The sequence below is a fragment of the Schistocerca gregaria genome, chromosome 3 (genome assembly GCF_023897955.1).
Source record: "Schistocerca gregaria isolate iqSchGreg1 chromosome 3, iqSchGreg1.2, whole genome shotgun sequence".
In the NCBI taxonomy this organism is placed as follows: domain Eukaryota; kingdom Metazoa; phylum Arthropoda; class Insecta; order Orthoptera; family Acrididae; genus Schistocerca; species Schistocerca gregaria.
Genome location: NC_064922.1, coordinates 532,180,046 through 532,192,322, shown reverse-complemented (window position 1 = coordinate 532,192,322; position 12,277 = coordinate 532,180,046). Strand labels below are relative to the sequence as shown.

The following is a 12,277-nucleotide window of genomic DNA, read 5'->3' as shown; positions in this document are numbered from 1 at the left end:
AATAATAATATTAAAGTGTCAGACTACTGATTTAAATGCCTGGGGTTCGATCTCCTGTCAGCCCAGGGATTTTTACGTCACTGGTGGTCAGCGCGGCTGACTGCTATGCGGTGGACCTGAGTTCGATTTCCGGTAATGCCAGGGTTTGGAGTTCTAGGCGCTCAGTCCGGAGCTGCGCGACTGCTATGGTCGCAGGTTCGAATCCTGCCTCGGGCATGGGTGTGTGTGTTGTTCTTAGGTTAGTTAGGTTTAAGTAGTTCTAAGTTCTACTGGACTGATGACCACAGATGTTAAGTCCCATAGTGCTCAGAGCCATTTGAACCATTTGAACCAGGGTTTGGAACAGACTGCATGCAGCCTCATGTGGCCAGTTGAGAAGCTATTTGATTGAGAAGCAAAGACTCAAGCATCAAAAAAGGCGACAAGGGGTCTGCTGACCACATGACCCTCCATTCCATATCCAAGACACCACTGACAGAGGATGACATGGCGGTCGTTCGGTATCGATTATCCCGCCAGAGCGAAGTTAGAGAGTAAATCAGTTGAAAAGTCGGAACAAGGCCATGTTATAACAAATCCAATTGGATCATGTCTAGCACAGGATTGTGAAGTTATATCAACTTGCGGGTTAGTAATAACTTTACTTTATTGCCCAACATTTTTAATTTAAATTTTGGCGTAGCGCAGACGCTGCTACATCGTGCATTTGGAATTGGAAGAAATATTACGTCATAGCAGACCAGCCTAATAAGCGACTAGAAAGATTAGAACCATACTGATGTTACTCCGTACTTCGCTTTAGAAAGAGCCGCGTGATGTGGCTAATCTGCTGGACCGTGGCTCACATCGTCAGTTCCCGTGTAGGATTTTTTTGTTTTGTTTTTTACTGCGTGCTCCGGCGGCAAACATTTATCACAGATTAAAACTGATTGAATCCTGTGTTTACATTCTTCTCTCGTATTTTTCTTTGTGTACTTACACTTCCGAAAATGTATCACGCGCGTTATCTATTACTGGCATTTAAATGTTGGGTATTTGTCTGCTCGTAACGATAACACGTTATTCACGAATGGATTTGTAGCGGCACACATACTGTACCATTTACAATGTTCGCGGCAAAACTGAGCGTAAACCGAAACAAGTATTATACGCCACAAATTTGCGGTGAAAATAATTTGTCGCAGAGGATTTATGTTGTTTTGTCCTTATCCCAATGGAACGTTAACACTGATTCGCTTCCACGAACCGGCATTTTTCGTTGTTAAGCTATGTGTGATAATGAGACAACGTTCTGTAATTTAGTGCATTAAATCTCTCGATAATATAGTCGAGGTTACGGCCGAACAGCTACCTATTAAGTTTCATACATTTACCAAATTCACCGCGAATTTAATTGATTGTTAACGGTTTCTTCCCTAATTATTACGGCATTATGTCCTTGTTGTTAAAACTTTTCATGTTATAGTTCCTGAAAAAAACTGTCGTGCTCAAAAACGTACTTCAACAATCGTAACGAAGTGTACTTTTTTTTTACTGTCAAAATGACATTATGGGACTGGATAATGGTTAACTCTTCCGCTGCCCATATTGTTACTGTTATCACCAATCGAAAGAGTGGTTTGATGCGACTCGCTGCATTAGGCTGCCTTGAGTAAATATTTTAACATCTACATGACTAGAGAATCCTGCATACAACCGAAATTGTTCACTGCATACAAGCCTAGCCTCCATTTGCAGTTTTTGCGTCCTTACACTTCTCTCCATAACGAGATGAAGAATAATTTGATGACTAAGAAGCGGCCCTGTGAAAGTATCCAATGTTTTAGACAAATCGTGCATTTAAATTCTTTTCTCCTCGATTCGATTCAACAACTCATCAATCGATGTATCTATCTTATATTTAGTGTTCTTTTCCCGGAACAAACTTAAAAAGTTGACATTCTTTTGTTCTCTACATTGTTTACCGTCCACATATTGATTCCACGTAAAGCTACACTCCAGTCATGTTTTCAAAACACATTCTAATGGTTAAGCTTTTATTCGATGTTAAAGCAGTTCTCTGGTTTCGGATAGATTTTCTTGCTATTGCCTGTATACATTTTACATTCTCTTTAATTCTACAGGTGTATGTTTTTCTGATGCCTAAATATAAAAACTTGATAACAAATAACATTGTGTCACATTTTCTCATATATTTTCTTCACCATCTCCTGCATAATTTTACTACACTCCACTGCCCTTGTTTTAATGTTATTTATGCTTATCTTCTAAATTCTTTTGAAGTTCCAGCACAATCCGTTCAAATGGTCTTCAGAGGCCTTTGTTCCAGGTGGAATAATGACGTCAACGACAAACCTCAAATTTTTCATTTCCTGTATTTGAACTTAACACACATTCCAAATTTCTCCTTGGTTTCCTTTACTTCTTGCTGTGTGCACAGATTGTACAATATTTGGGTAGGTTACAACCATGTCTCACTGCTTTCTCAAACAATGTCGCCCTCTTAAGGTCCTTCTACTCTTAGACCTGAAATGTGGATTCTGTACAAGTTGTAGATAACTTTTCATCCCTGTACTGCACCCACTGCTAACTCGTGCAAAATTTTACAAATGTGGTACAAATACGTGACCTATAGCTTTTTGACTTGCAATTCTAGTAATCGAAACTAAATTGAATGTATTAATCATATGCATAGAAACCGATCTGTTTGAATGTATATAAATTTTATAATTTATCATTTAATATTGTAAGGAAAAATGTAAACGAGAAAACTCAGTTAGTAACAGCTGGAATCGAAACCAAGCCGACAAACGGCCATTCGGTGTGTCTGACCACTAGGCTACCGTGCCATTGCGAGAACTGCCGATCAAAGATACCATATATTCTACACTCAAATCTTTAAAGAGTGCTTCACCTTTCCTACGGGATACTCAGACGAAATATTCTAGTAACTTGAAAGGGGCATCTAGCTGCTTCTACTCACACTGTCTGAGCCAGATCTGTGTGCATCGACCCACGCCCTCTTGTGAGATTTACGTTTGAGATAATGCCACCTAACTCTTTAAATGTCACTTTCGCCCCAAAGATGTAATGAAAAAAAGGCCTCTTTAGCAGATCGTACGAAACTTCCTCGTATACTCGTTCTCTTGCCAACATTTATAGCCTTTTGATTTACAGGGGTAGAAGTCATAACTAAATTGAATATATTAGTTTTGCATATTTGAATTTAAGTGTTTGAATGTACGTAATTTTTATAATTAGTAAATTCTGAGGATTAAAATAGAATTTAAGAAATCGGGAATCGAGCCAAAGCTGACAAACCGCCAGTCAGTACACTTCACCACTCATCCATAGAGCCATGAGAACTGCTCTTCTAAAATTTGTTATACTCCACTCCTGCACAAAACGTTACACGCGGTTTCAAAGAAAAATACTGACCTCGTGCTGTGAGAAACATAGCATTCATAGGTTTGTAGGGATAATGTTACACCAGGGCATGCACAGTCAAAACCCGACAGCTTCGTCCTTTCTCTGAGTTGATCATGGTGCGTCTGACCTTCATTTCAACACTCAATACTGGTTTCTAGTTACCGTGGACAGAGCGCTGCAATACGTGTTTTCAATCATTTTAGTTGCATACCAGCATACATTCAAAGAGAAATGGTGTAATTTTAGTGTCAGTTCTGGCTCGCATGCTGAGATAAACGGTGTAATCGTGGTACGGTTTAAAGACAGTATTCAAAGATAAATGGCACAATACAGAGTGACTTTTACGGCGTTCTGTAGCAATCAGTACATGATAAACAGCCACCACTAACTTTAGCCTTGCAAATCTCAGAAGTCCAAAGAATGTATTCCAAGCAACATTGTGAAACCTCTTTTCTAAAAAGAAAAGTATTCGCAGTTGCGAATATGAGAAACCAGCAGCTGTACTATGGATGACAACAGTGAAAATTAGTGCCGGGCAGGGACACCAACCCAGATTTACCGCTTATCTCGATCAACCGCTTTACCACTAGGCTATCCGAGCACCACTCAAGGCCAGCCCAAACTTCCATATATCATCAACCAGGTGTCCACAACATGTACTCGTACATCCAGTATGTATATTCCCGTACAGGTGAGGCATTTTACTTGAACGCTGTTTGCCTGGTGTCGAAGGATAATCATGATATTGCAATCTGTGTGTCATTCCGAATTACCAAAACTAGACATGATTGTCTCAAAGTGAATTCCGCGATCGTTCATGAAATAAAATATGGCGTTTCAGTCTTCGATCGCTATTCTTTATTTTCAATTACCGGTTTCGGGCTAGCTGCCCATCTTCAGATCATATATTGTAGTTACAGAGTAACTTGTCCGTACAGAACAGCGAACTGAGTGTTCTGTAAGGACAAGTTACTCTGTAACTACAATATGTGATCTGAAGATGGGCAGCTAGCCCGAAACCGGTAACTGAAAATAAAGAATAGCGATCGAAGACTGAAACGCCATATTTTATTTAGAATTACAGTGCAAAATTCCTTCGGACATTCATGCGCGTAGGAACACTGCATCGCACTTTCAAACAATAAAGATCCTGCAATATCTTTTCAGAGATGGTTAGGGGATTCGGTTCCTCGATACAGGATGTCAAATCAAATACCACGCAGCAGTCTAGTTTCCAAACTTATCTTATTTGGCTACCAGTTTTGGCGATTTACTACGCCATCTTCAGGCACTGTGTGTAGAAAACAATGGTACCAGTATGAAATAGATAACCTAAGAAAGGTGCGTGATAGAAGTCTTATATGCACTGGTAATATGTACTAACGTAACAATATCAATCGATACAGGAAGTTGCGTAAAGTTACAGATAAATGCTACAATATCGTATTTATGCGCAAACGGAAAAGGTGGATGGGATATGTAATTTAATTTTTTCCTCCAGGCTGAAACTTACTCTGCTCGCGTATTGAATATTTTAATAACTTAGAGAACTCAGCCAGGCAGGGTCCTCTACCACCGCCGGTATGTCGAGAAGTGAACGTCTCATTTTGAAGGGACAAGCGACACGAAAGATGTCTGCACGTTGCAAGCTAATGCCACCAATATTTAGAAAATTATTATTTTTTACATCTGTAGAAAAATTCAAAAATATATAGTTTTTACTCGGAGCGGTGGGGTGGGGGAATTGGGGGGGGGGGGGGGGAGAGGAGGAGAGACGAAGCTTGGACAGCACTGTACCTCGATATGGCTCTGTTTCCGCTTCAGAACTGTTCACCCATTAGAGTGCAGCATGAACTTTTCTTACGAGATTCAAGACGTTAGATGTCCCGTGACAGTATTATCCAGCTCTGAGAAAGATAACGATTATAGTCGCAGGTGCTCTACGTACAAAGCCTACCAGAGAAGGTTGCTGTAAGTAATAGCACTGAGCCCCTAATCTCAAGTCCCTTATTAAATAGTTTTCTTCGCCGTAACTCTTGCAAGATACCCTTACGAGTAAGTACCAGCCGGGTCAGTTGGCTCAACGTTTCTTAACGAGGTGTTACACCTGCATTACATCCCTTCATCCTGCACTGTGCTGTGACAGACAGAGCCTAGGCTCTTCAAGACAAGTTCAGTTGCTAGAATTTCGAAAAATGTAAGGTATTCCTACTTGCGTGATTACAGAGCGAATTCACTGACAAGCAAAAGGTTTCATGTATCTGACTGGCCGTGTACGATGCCTTTATAAGACTTTTTAAATTGTGTCGTTTAGCTGTTATGCAGGAGAATGAGCGGTAATTAATTACCGAAACATTCGATTTTATAACCTGGTTTAAAACAACAGAAAAGATATGCATACAAAATGAGAGAGAAGATTATATAGAGAAACAAAATAGAATAAGTTTATTCCGCATCTCTCACATTTATTATACATTAACTTATTGTATCTGAAAGACAATAATATAGTCAAGTCTCTGTATGTCCACCTTTTCAGAGATGGTTGCGGGATTCGGCTCCTCGATACAGGATGTCAAATAAAATACCTCGCAGCAGTCTAGTTTCCAAACTTACCTTATTTGGCTACCAGTTTCGGCGATTTACTACGCCATCTTCAGGCAACAATGGTACCAGTATGAAATAGATAACCTAGGAAAGGGGCGTGATACAAGTCTTATATGCACTGGTAATATGTACTAACGTAACAATATCAATCGATACAGGAAGTTGCGTAAAGTTACAGATAAATTAAGGAATAAAATAAGATAACAGCTACAAACTATGTTAACTTAAAGTAGTGAGCAAAGTATATGCTTCATGTAATTGTAAAAAGTAACCTACTAAACGGAGATTAATGTTTCATGATATGCACAGATAATCACGGTATAATGCTAATGCACTGCCCGTGAAACAACTGGAGTAAATGAGTATAGTCCTGTACTGACGGGTACAGACTAAACACAACACATTTTATTACATGCTGCCATACACTAGTAAAACATTTACCACTTACTGGAGGTCAACCCTATAACTATCTGCGTCATCACGTTCCACATGCTACTAATAACTAATAAAAGGAGAATATAAAAGCACATCAGGAAAGCTTATGCACCACAAACTAGTAAGATGCAACTTATTAAATAAGTATTGAAATATGTGGAAAAAGCAAACTTACAGCTTAGTGGGAGTTCGTTACGGTATAATACATTACAGTCACAGTTTGGTTCACTAGAAACGTTTTATTAAATAAGTTGCATCTTAAGAGTTTGCGATCGATAAACTGCACTGATGTATTTTTATATTATCCTTTTATTAGTTACTGTAGTATATGGAATATGATGGTACAGGTATTTATGGGGCTTACCTCCAGCGAGTGGTATATGCTTTGCTAGTATATGACAGCATGTAACCAAATGTTTTATGTTCAGTCTGTACTTGCCAGTATATGACCATATTGTTTTCCTCCACTTGTTTTCGGGCATTGAATTAGCATTATGCCGTGATTATTTATGCCTAACACGAAATATTGACCTACGTTTAGTAGGTTCCATTTTTACGATAATATGACATGTCTACTTTGCCCACTACTTTAAGTTATTACAGTGTGCTACTATTCTCTTATTTTATTCCTTTATTTATCTCATGTAACTTCCTGTACTGTAATGTTAGTACATATTACGACTGTTTATAAGACTTGCACTACGCTCCCTTTCTTGGTTATCCGTTTTATACTGGTACCATTGTTGTCTGTACACAGAGCCTAAAGATGACGTAGTAAAACGCCGAAACTGGTAGCCAGATGAATTAAGTTTGGAAACTAGACGACTGGAAGGTGTTTGATTTGATATCCAAAAAAATATAGTGAATTTTCCACTTGTGTCGGTCTAACAGTTATCATCAACTGTGATTTGTTTCACAGGTGTGAAGGAGGGACCGGAGTCGTCGGTTGAAGGCAGCATGTAGAAACAGCTGCAGGTCTGCCACTGGTGAGTACTCAATGTACTTACTACTGTTTCAATTCATCGATGATTTGATATGATGGACTGTTTTTATAAAGGTTTTTCATCAGATTTATTCTTATTTAATGCTTTCACTATATTGCGATGATCCTTAAAACCATGATCTAAGAAATAGCGACTTTACAAGAGGGACACCTAAAAGAAACATTGTGATAATAACTTTATAACAGTGTGCTTGAGTAAGACTCGAGAATGTATAATTCTGAAGCGACGATCTAAATACAGTGCCTAACTAAAAAAAAAAAAAAAGTGAAGCGCCCAGAACACATTGTCGGATGTCAGTATGATTCGTGCACGTAGACGCCATCAGAGGATACGTAAATAATTTCGACCGAAATTTTCCCTGACAGGAGGATCGGCCATCAGAGAGCATTAATGATATAGGTGTTCAGTGCTATTAATAGGCCTGGTAAGATGTATAACGGCCGTGACAGCGTCAGATGTTGAGTGATCACTGTGAAGGGGCACTCGTGTGAGACAGAACTTGCCATTATTTAAAAGGGGTCTTGTTGTGAGTCTACATTTGGCCAACCGATAGGTTCCAACAATAAGCAGACTTGTGTGGCATTCTCATGTGGCGGTGGCCCGATACTGGACTACATGGGAACGTGATGACCAACATACTAGTCGTCAACGTTGTGGTCGACCATACGTGTGTCACCCTGCACCACTGATCGGAGAGCAGAAGCCGCCGGACAAGCAATTACCGTCCCATGCTTAATCTATCATTAGCACAACAACACAAAAAACTCCGTTTAGAGTGTTTCCGTGGCCAGAAAGCAAGGACTGCTAACCAAGTGCCCTGCGGTGTGTTCAGCGATGAATCGCGGTTCGGTACTACCGAGAGTGAAGAACGTCAACGAGTATGGCAGGCTCCTGGAAAGATTTCCCCTTCTTCCAATGTTTTGCAGAGGCACAACTGTGTAACTCATGATGTCACTGTGTGAGGAACGGTCAGGTATGACATCAGATCACGGATAGCAGGGACTGAGGGGACTCTGACGACACAACGGTACGTTACGGACGTTCTGCGACCTCGTGTGTTACCTCTCGTGCGACAGTGTTGTGGTGTCAGTTTTCAACAGGACAATGCTCGTCTATACAGGGCACGTGTCTCAATAAACTGTCTGCGTGATGCTGGAGTACTCCCGTAGCGAGCAAGATCATTACATCTGTCCCCCATAGAACAGATATGTGACCAACTTGGACGCCAACACTGTCCCAGTGGCAGTATAATGAATATCAAGTATCAGTTAGAACAGTTGTGTGCCAACTTGCCTCAGGAGAGGAAACAACGGCTTTATGGCACATTTCCCAACCGAATCAGTGCATGCGACCAGATCAGCGGGGATGCAACGTCGTAATAACAAGCGGGCTTCTACTGCCAAGTTCAATTTTATTCGATTTTGTAATCACCGAAGTAACATTATACACACTCTCAACTAGCGAAATTTCTACATCTACATCCATACTCTGCAAGCCACCTGACGGTGTGTGGCGGAGGATACCTAGAGCACGCCTATCTGTTCTCCCTTCTATTGCAGTCTCGTATTGTTCGTGGAAAGGATTGTCGGTATGCCTCTGTGTGGGCTCTAATATCTCTGCTTTTATCCTCGTGGTCTCTTCGCGAGATATACGTAGGAGGGAGCAATATACTGCTTGATTCCTCGGTGAATGTATGTTCTCGAAACTTCAACAAAAGCCCATACCGAGCTACTGAGTGCCTCTCCTGCAGAGTCTTTCACTGGAGTTTATCTATCATCTCCGTAACGCTTTCGCGATTACTAAATGATCCTGTAAAGAAGCGCGCTGCTCTCCGTTGGATCTTCTCTATCTCTTCTACCAACCCTATCTGGTACGGATCCCACACTGCTGGGCAGTATTCAATCAGTGGGCGAACAAGCGTACTGTAACCTACTTCCTTTGTTTTCGGATTTCATTTCATCAGGATTCTTCCAATGAATCCCAGTGTCGCATCTGCTTTGCCGACGAACAACTTTATATGATCATTCCATTTTAATCACTCCTAATGCGTACTCCCAGATAATTTATGGAATAAACTGCTTCTAGTTGCTGACCTTCTATATTGTAGCTAAATGATAAGGGATCTTTCTTTCTGTGTATTCGAAGCACATTATACTTGTCTACATTGAGATTCAATTGCCATTCCCTGCACCATGCGTCAATTCGCTGCAGATCCTCCTCCATTTCAGTACAATTTTCCATTGTTACAATCTCTCGATATAACACAGCATCATCCACAAAAAGCCTCAGTGAACTTCCGATGTCATCCACAAGGTCATTTATGTATAATGCGAATAGCAACGGTCCTATGACACTCCCCTGCGGCACACCTAAAATTACTCTTACTTCGGATGACTTCTCTCCATTGAGAATGACATGCTGTGTTCTGTTAACTACGAACTCTTCAATCCAATTACACAATTGGTCTGATAGTCCATTTGTTTATTAAACGACTGTGGGGAACTGTATCGAACGCCTTGCGGAAGTCAAGAAACACGGCATCTACCTGTGAACCCGTGTCTATGGCCCTCTGAGTCTCGTGGACGAATAGCGCGAGCTGGGTTTCACACGACCGTCTTTTTCGAAACCCATGCTGATTCCTACAGAGTAGATTTCTAGTCTCCAGAAAAGTCATTATACCCGAACATAATACGTGTTCCAAAATTCTACAACTGATCGACGTTAGAGATATGTCTATAGTTCTGCACATCTGTTCCACGTCCCTTCTTGAAAACTGGGATGACCTGTTCCCTTTTCCAATCCTTTGGAACGCTACGCTCTTCTAGAGACCTACGGTACACCGCTGCAAGAAGGGAGGCAAGTTCCTTCGCGTACTCTGAGTAAAATCGAACGTATCCAATCCGGTCCAGCGGCCTTTCATCTTTTGAGCGATTTTAATTGTTTCTCTATCCCTCTGTCGTCTACTTCGATATCTACCATTTTGTCATCAGCGCGACAATGTAGAAAAGGAACTACAGTGCAGTCTTCCTCTGTGAAACAGCTCTGGAAAAAGACATTTAGTATTTCGGCCTTTAGTCTGTCATCCTCTGTTTCAGTACCATTGTGGTCACAGAGTGTGTGGACATTTTGTTTTGATCCACCTACCGCTTTGACATAAGGCCAAAATTTCTTAGGATTTTCTGCCAAGTCAGTACATAGAACTTTACTTTCGAATTCATTGAACGCCTCTCGCATAGCCCTCCTCACACTAAATTTCGCTTCACGCAATTTTTTTTTGTCTGCAAGGCTTTGGCTATGTTTATGTTTACTGTGAAGTTCCCTTTGCTTCCGCAGCAGTTTTCTAACTTGGTTGTTGTACCACGGTAGCTATTTTCCATCTCTTACGACCTTGCTTGATACAGACTCATCTAACGCATTTCCTTTTTGCCGCCTCTTCTGGGTGTTTCACTTTTCTTTCTTTTTGCTAGGCATCGTATAAACACGGTACGTAAACTTTCCTAATATTTCACCTACGTATCGACTCCGCGTCAACTACTAACCGACCCGTACATTGACACAGAGGAAAGGTCTGGAGATGGATCACGGCCGGGAATGGAAGTTGAGAACTCTCGAGGGAAATTAAAGAAACTTTTATTTACTTCGTGAGGCATTCATTGGAACATTTCGTATTCCATCAATTACGGAACGTAGTAGTAATTTGTGTGTGTGAAAACTCTTCTTGGATCCATTTAATGACGCTAGCACATAGCAACGAATGGAGTGGAGCTTGTGCATATACAACGCTTCGTAGGCAATCTGACTCCACAATAAGATAAATTACGTTCTCTCGGCAGGATGATCGTTAAATATAAAGTGGAACTTTAAATTTTTCTGCAGGAAACAGGTGTACATATGATCGCAGATTGACGATCCAAGGGAAACTTTCCAGTAAGACTGTAGCCTCTATTGCAAATACTTAAATCCAACAGTGTGCAGTATGGCATTTCTAGTACATAATGAGAATAATAGTAAAAAGGTGCGGATGTACAAATTTTGTCACCGTTCGACTAGCAGATTATTTTTTTCGCCAGACCCCTCATGCACTAATAGCATATCCGTTTTTGTATTGTAGGGGAGAGTTTTATACCTAGAGGATACTGTCCGTAGGTTCAAATGGTTCAAATGGCTCTGAGCACTATGAGACTTAACTTCTGAGGTCATCAGTCCCCTAGAACGTGGAACTACTTAAACCTAACCTAACGACATCACACACATCCATGCCCGAGGCAGGATTCTAACCTGCGACAGTAGCGGTCGCGCGGTTCCAGACTGTAGCGCCTAGAACCGCTCGGCCACCCCGGCCGGCCTGTCCGTAGGAACAGATAGTGTGTTTTGGTCGGTACTTCAGTTTAGTGACTGATTTTAAAATCAGATGAAGGAATGTGGACGAGGAAACACCGTAATCAGTGTCCGTCATTTTCTCCGACTTTTTTGTCAGACACGAGATTGTGTTTTGTGCTACATTTCTGAATAATTCTTGTTCTTCAGATTTAAGTGCTATATAATATACTAAGGCTACTTCGAATATTTGGTTAGTTCTTCAATTATACGAGTGGATATTATGTGAGGTTCAACTGAAGGCGCCTCCTGCCGTCCGTCGGTATGCGCAGTTATTTCAGGAACTACGGGGTTTGATCCTGTTTCCGCTAATAGATACGCTGTTTGACGAGGAAGGTTTTGTGTGTAGTTTATAAAAATGTCGTACAAAATGTCTTAATTCGATTAATTTAATTTAAGTTATCCCACCTACCGAACAGTGGTCGTAG

The 12,277-nt window shown here is 40.9% G+C and overlaps 1 protein-coding gene across 1 annotated transcript in view; it reads left to right on the top strand.

The window, feature by feature from the left end:
• The window catches only part of LOC126353920 (GTP-binding protein Di-Ras1), a 1,474,116-nt gene that overhangs the window by 312,074 nt on the left and 1,149,765 nt on the right, over nucleotides 1-12,277 (top strand). The window contains exon 2 of the mRNA XM_050003161.1: nucleotides 7,388-7,454. The gene's annotated coding sequence lies outside the window, so the exon portion shown is untranslated. The remainder of the gene's footprint in view (nucleotides 1-7,387; nucleotides 7,455-12,277) is intronic.